Source organism: Bactrocera tryoni, unplaced genomic scaffold (assembly GCF_016617805.1).
Source record: "Bactrocera tryoni isolate S06 unplaced genomic scaffold, CSIRO_BtryS06_freeze2 scaffold_11, whole genome shotgun sequence".
In the NCBI taxonomy this organism is placed as follows: domain Eukaryota; kingdom Metazoa; phylum Arthropoda; class Insecta; order Diptera; family Tephritidae; genus Bactrocera; species Bactrocera tryoni.
This window is the reverse complement of record NW_024395824.1, coordinates 9652717-9658716: the sequence shown is the minus strand read 5'-3', so window position 1 is coordinate 9658716 and position 6000 is coordinate 9652717. Positions and strand designations below refer to the sequence as shown.

Sequence of the window (6000 nt, the reverse complement as noted above, 5' to 3'; positions counted from 1 at the left end):
CAATCTCTAAATACTTGTTGTGCAGCTGCTGAGCCATTTCGTTCACTTTATCCTATTTAAATATAGTTGAGTCCTTTAAATATTTCAACGAATTTGAAATTTGCTGCTTTTCAACCGAGTATTGAAGAAGATCGATGTGGACAATTATATCCCACGCTGTTCTAGTCAACCCAACAGGCCCTCTTTGTTCCAAAAATACTCCAGAACTATTCTTAAAATAACTTACATTTAAGCATTTTACAGATGGTAAAACTATAAGTAAGTTTAATAATGTTAAGATTAAGTTTTTATTTTTTATCCGAGTCGACCGCCTTGGTATATTATCATTTACTTCAATCGGATCATCTCTTGTTTTTTCTTCGATAGGAAAAGGACAAACATTGTGTATTGCTCTTTTTGATGTACCATTGCTTGTCCTTACGTCTACCATTCTACATTTGCCATCTTGGCCTAAAATAACGTTTTCAATACGTCCTCTTCGCCACTGTAATGGTGGGATATTCTTTAAGAAGTACCAAGGTACCAGTTTTGATGTTTTCAAAAGGAACTTGCCATTTATTTCTTTTTTGCAGTTCATTTAAATATTCATTGGACCATCGCTTCCAGAATTCTTTTGAATTCTTTTCGACCGATTTCCAATGGTCCTTTAACCCTTGGTAACTTTGGTTGTAGTTCGAGTCAACGATAGTTGATAATGGTTCTCCTACCAAAAAATGGCCTGGTGTTAATACCTGGAGATCATTAGGATTGTTTGATAATGGGGTAATAGGTCTTGAATTTAGTACGGCTTCTATTTGTGTCATGAGTGTGGACATTTCTTCAAAAGACATTATACCTTCAACTACTCGGAAAAAATGTTTTTTAACTGATTTCCTCCTACATGTGGAGATCTTGCTGGTATGTTTATCCAGGTTATTTCTCTTTGATTACAAAATTTTGATAATTCTGTTTTATGTGAGTCTTTCTGAAATAACTTAAAAACTTCGCGAAGACTATTGGCTGCTCCAATAAAATTGGTCCCGTTATCTGAATAGATTTTATGGGGGCAACTTCTCCTAGAAATAAATCTTTTTAGGGCACCTATAAAAGCTGCTGAAGAAAGATCTGAAACTACTTCTAAGTGTACTGCCTTCGTGGAAAAGCACACGAAGACACAGACATAAGCTTTATCAGCCTTTTTTCCACGTATTTTATGATGTATCCAAATTGGACCTAGGAAGTCCATTCCTACTATATAAAATGGACGCGTTCCTATTAGTCTATCTTGCGGTAAGTTTCCCATTAACTGATGTAGGGGCCGAGGGTTTGCTTTAAAGCATCTATAACATTTATTTACAACTTTGCTTGCTAATTGTCTACCTCTTAAAATCCAAAACTTTTGCCTGGTTATTGCTAGTAAACCCTGTGGTCCAATGTGTAGATGTTTAACATGTATATGATTTACTAACAAACGAACAATTTCATCTTCATAAGGGAGAAGTATAGGGTGCTTAGCATCCTCTGAAAGATTACTACTTTGAATCCTACCTCCTACTCTTATAATATTATTGCTGTCCACAATTGGAGCTAAAGTGGCTAGTTTGGAATTTTTTGGAATTCGTTTGTTGGAATTGATTAGTTTTAGTTCTAGATCAAAGTATTTTTTTTGTATTTGACAAATTATGTAATTTAATGCTTTTCGTTTATAAAAAATTGTATTCATTAATGGTTTTTTCCTAATGATATCTATAAACTTAAATATGTTAGCTGTAACGTTTTGTAGAAATTCGAAACTATTTTTATGGTTTATATTCATTAGAATTGTTTGTTTTTCGGTTAGAATCATAACAATCTTGGATTTCTTTATCTCTGGAATAATTAAATTATCATTGTTTACCTTTTGTTGGATTTTATAATTATTTGTATAAATAATTTCCGGTCCTCTTAACCATAATTTGCTGGTGATAAGTTCGCTTGGTGTAACTCCTCTAGAAATAATATCAGCCGGATTGTTTTTTGAGCCGATATGCCTCCAATTATTTATGTTGGTGTTAGTTTGTATGAAATTTACTCTATTCGACACAAATATCTGTAAACGTCCAGGATCTAGCTGTAACCAATTCAATACTATTGTGGAATCTGTATAAAAGTAAATAGAACATTTAAATCTCAAACTTTCCAAAATTTTATGTATTAATTCTACTAAGAGAACAGCCGCACATAGTTCAAGCCGCGGCAATGTTATTATCTTTATTGGCGCGACTCGTGATTTGGCTGCAAGTATATTTACATAAGTTTCACCTGTTTGGTTTTCAGATTTTGCATAAACTACGGCCCCATACGCTTTCATCGAAGCATCACAAAAACCATGTAACTCAATATTTACCGGTTCATTGCATAAAATACGTCTGGATATTCGTATTTGATTTAACAATGGAAGCTCATCTTTGATTTTTAACCAAGTGTCCACTATTTCCTGTGACGGCTTTTCATCCCAATCAGTTTTTGATTTCCACATTTCTTGTAATAAAATTTTAGAAGTAACTGTGACGGGATTTACAAAGCCCAATGGGTCGAATAATTTGGAAACGTCTGAAAGAATGGTCCTTTTAGTAATTTTGTCGTTGCACTTCCAATTGCAAGTTATATGAAAGTGGTCGTCGAATGGAGTCCAAGTGACACCTAATGCTTTAACTTCGTTGTTATTTTCCTTATTCAAGTCAAGTTGATTTTCTCTGTCTTCAAGAGGAATGTTTTTTAGAAGTTCAATGTTATTGGAACACCATTTTCTAAGGTTGAATCCATATTTTCTTAAAATTATTTTGATATTGTCCTGGATTAACTTGACATCATCTAGATTATCTCCTCCTGTCATAAGATCATCCATATAAAAATCTACATTGATAATTTCAGCTACTTCTGGATAATCATTTCTCTCCAGTTCTGCAATTTTCTGCAAACATTTAACTGCTAAATAAGGTGCAGCTGCAGTACCATACGTAACTGTTTTAAGAGTATATGTTCGCAGTATTTCATTATCTTCATCGCGCCAATAGATTAATTGATATTTTTCATCCTCTGGGCGAATCCATATTTGCCTGAACATTTTCTCAATGTCTGCTGTGAAGACATACCTATGTTTTCTAAATCTCAGCAAAATATTAAATAAGTCTTCTTGCAACTTAGGCCCAGAATGCATTATTGAATTCAAGGAAACATTCTTGTCTGTTTTACAGGATGCATCAAAAACGACTCTTAATTTAGTAGTTGTACTATCTGGTTTCAGTACGCAATGGTGTGGTAAATAATATTTCGATTTAAACATTTACATTAACATTTTTTATTTCCTCCATATGGCCCAACCTTATATATTCCTTCATAAATTGTTTATACTGCTCTTTCATAATTTCATTATTTTTAAACTTTTTCTCCAGAGAAAGAAATCTTCTTTTTGCTTGTAAAGAAGAGTCACCTAAATTTATATTTTCTTTTTTGAATGGAAGAGCTACAGTAAATTTACCATCTATAGAAATTTTAAAGTTATTATTAAAGTGCTCTTCACAATGTGTTTCTTCTTTTGTTTGATTAACACATTTATTTTCAATTGATTCTATTTCCCAAAACTTTTTAAGTTGATTGTCTATTTTTTCATCGAAATATGTTACAACACCACAGTGAACTAATTTGGAGCTTATGTTAGTTGATCCGTATATCAACCACCCAAACACACTGTTCTGCAGTTTGTAATTAACGTTTTCGATTGATAATTTCTCTTCTTTTAAGAAATCAAAGAATATGTCCGCACCTAAAAGTAAATCAATTTTACCCGGAACACCAAATGAAGGGTCGGCCAGTTTTATATTCTCTGGAATTTTTTTTACTTTTATGTGTTCTGTGGGCACATTCGACATAATCTTTTCTACAACCATAGTGTCTAAATTTGTTTCGAAAGGATCTTTTAATGACTTTAAATGAAGATTAACTCTTTCATTTGTATTTGTCTTGTTTTGACCAACTCCTTCAATGGTCATAGATTCTCTCTTGGAAGGAAGTTTTAATTTATTTTTTAGTTCTTTGGTTATAAGGTGAACTTGAGACCCACTATCTAATAAAGCACGTGCCTTTATTATTCTTCCATCACGACCTTTTATACCAACAATTGCTGTGGTTAGCAGGACATGTTTAGAATCATTTTTTAATTTATCATTTTTTGTATTTTTAATGATTGTGCTTTTCGCTTTAGAAGTTTTATCTTTATGAAGCCATAAATGATGGTTTCCTTTACAAGTGAGGCAACTTTCGCCTTTACATTCTTTTATATTGTGCCCTGTTTTAAGACATTTGGTGCATAATTTGTGTTTCATTACTGCATCCCATTTGTCCTGTGTAGAAAGGGCTTTAAATTTATGACAATAAAATATATTATGTGAATTATTACATCCCATTATGCATTTAAATTCTGCATTTTGAAATTTTGGTGATGTTTTTGAAGCTTGTGCTGCTTCTAGTGCATTCCCTTCATGATTCAGAAACGATTGTAGTGAATTTAAGCTAGGTATTTCCTTAGGGTTTTTAAGGGAATTTTCATACCTAAGTCTTAAATTGTTGTCTAATTTTTGCACAAGCGTATAATTTAATAAAGCTTGCAACAAATTATCTGCAGACAAACTGAGACTTTCCAATGCTTGTGTACTTTCAGAAATTTTCTCTTGAAATTTTCGTACACTAAAAGCAGTCCCAGTCACTACTGGTGCATCTAAAATTTGTTTGAAATAAGTGTTTGCGAGTAACCTTTTATTCGTAAATTTTTCGTTAAGAAGGTTCCAGGCAACTGAAAAATTTGTCGAGGTTGAAGGCAAATTTGCAATACAACTTGCAGCCGATCCTCTCAATTTTGTTTTTAAAATACACATTTTATATGTGTCTGAAACATTTTGAGAGACTACGAGTTGCTCAAACAATTCTTTAAAAGTTTGCCACTGAGCGTAATCTCCTGAAAAGATAGGAATGTCTACTTGAGGCAGCGTAAAATTAGTAGCATTTTTTTGCTAATGGATTTTAATTTAAGTTTGTAAAATCTATTTCTTAAATCATAGAATTTACTCGTTAACTCATCATTTTCGTGCTGGCTAATAAATTCAAGCACAGTATCACGAGTTTTTTCTATAAGTCTCTCTATACTGTCTAGAGAGACTATTTCGTTTAATTCGCAGTCTTCAATATTCTTTTCTAATTCTGTTAATAAGAATTGAAGCCTGCGAACTAAACCAGGATTTGGAAGGCATTCCATTTTCCTGGGAGCACTATTTTCTTTAATAATAGCGACCAATTCGCTTAACTTGGCGTGCGCTGTCAAATAAAGCGTGCCTACCGAACCTTCTACGTCATTTTTAAAATAATTATCTTTTTTATTTTTGGGATCTTTGGACAATTCTAAATGGTTTCGTTGAAAATCTGCCCATTTTTTGTCCAAACTATCCAGGAGTTTTTCCAAATTTATTAAATCTTCATTTATATCCATACTCATGGACTTAAAATGAAGTTTTTGCAGTTCTTCTGCTAATTTTATTTGGTTCTCCATTTTCCCAAAAATAAAATAAACAATTGTATATGAATTATAAAAAAAAAGTGAAAGATACTCTTACCTTGTTCAAATATGGATGTGGAATGTGTTGCTGTAAATTTGGTAAAATTTTTTTTTTTTAATATTATTATAATATATATTATAAAAATATATATTAATTTTTTTTTTTAACACTTTTTTAACACACTTTCACTTTCACTGTAGGATTTTGAGAACTTTTTTTTTATATATTATTATTTTTTTTTACAGAATATTTCACTTTCACTCGCGTGTTTTAAAACTGGGGTCACCAATGTAAAAAATAAGACGCGTTTGGTTCGGATTTAAAAATGTACTCAGCTCTGGTTGCCCAGAGCTCCTTTATTTATAAAATTTCTTATCCTAATTTGTGTATGCACCACATGCAGAGTACATACACCAATCTTAATACTAATTTA

General features: G+C 32.1%; 1 long non-coding RNA gene across 1 annotated transcript; it reads right to left on the bottom strand.

Annotated features, from left to right (window-relative positions):
- Positions 1 to 503: 503 nt before the first annotated feature.
- Positions 504 to 1567, bottom strand: LOC120779593. Its single transcript, XR_005705679.1, has 2 exons — positions 1360 to 1567; positions 504 to 1230 (listed from the first exon to the last, which is right to left on the bottom strand). It is a non-coding gene; the product is annotated as an uncharacterized LOC120779593 (long non-coding RNA).
- Between the last annotated feature and the right edge of the window lie 4433 nt (positions 1568 to 6000).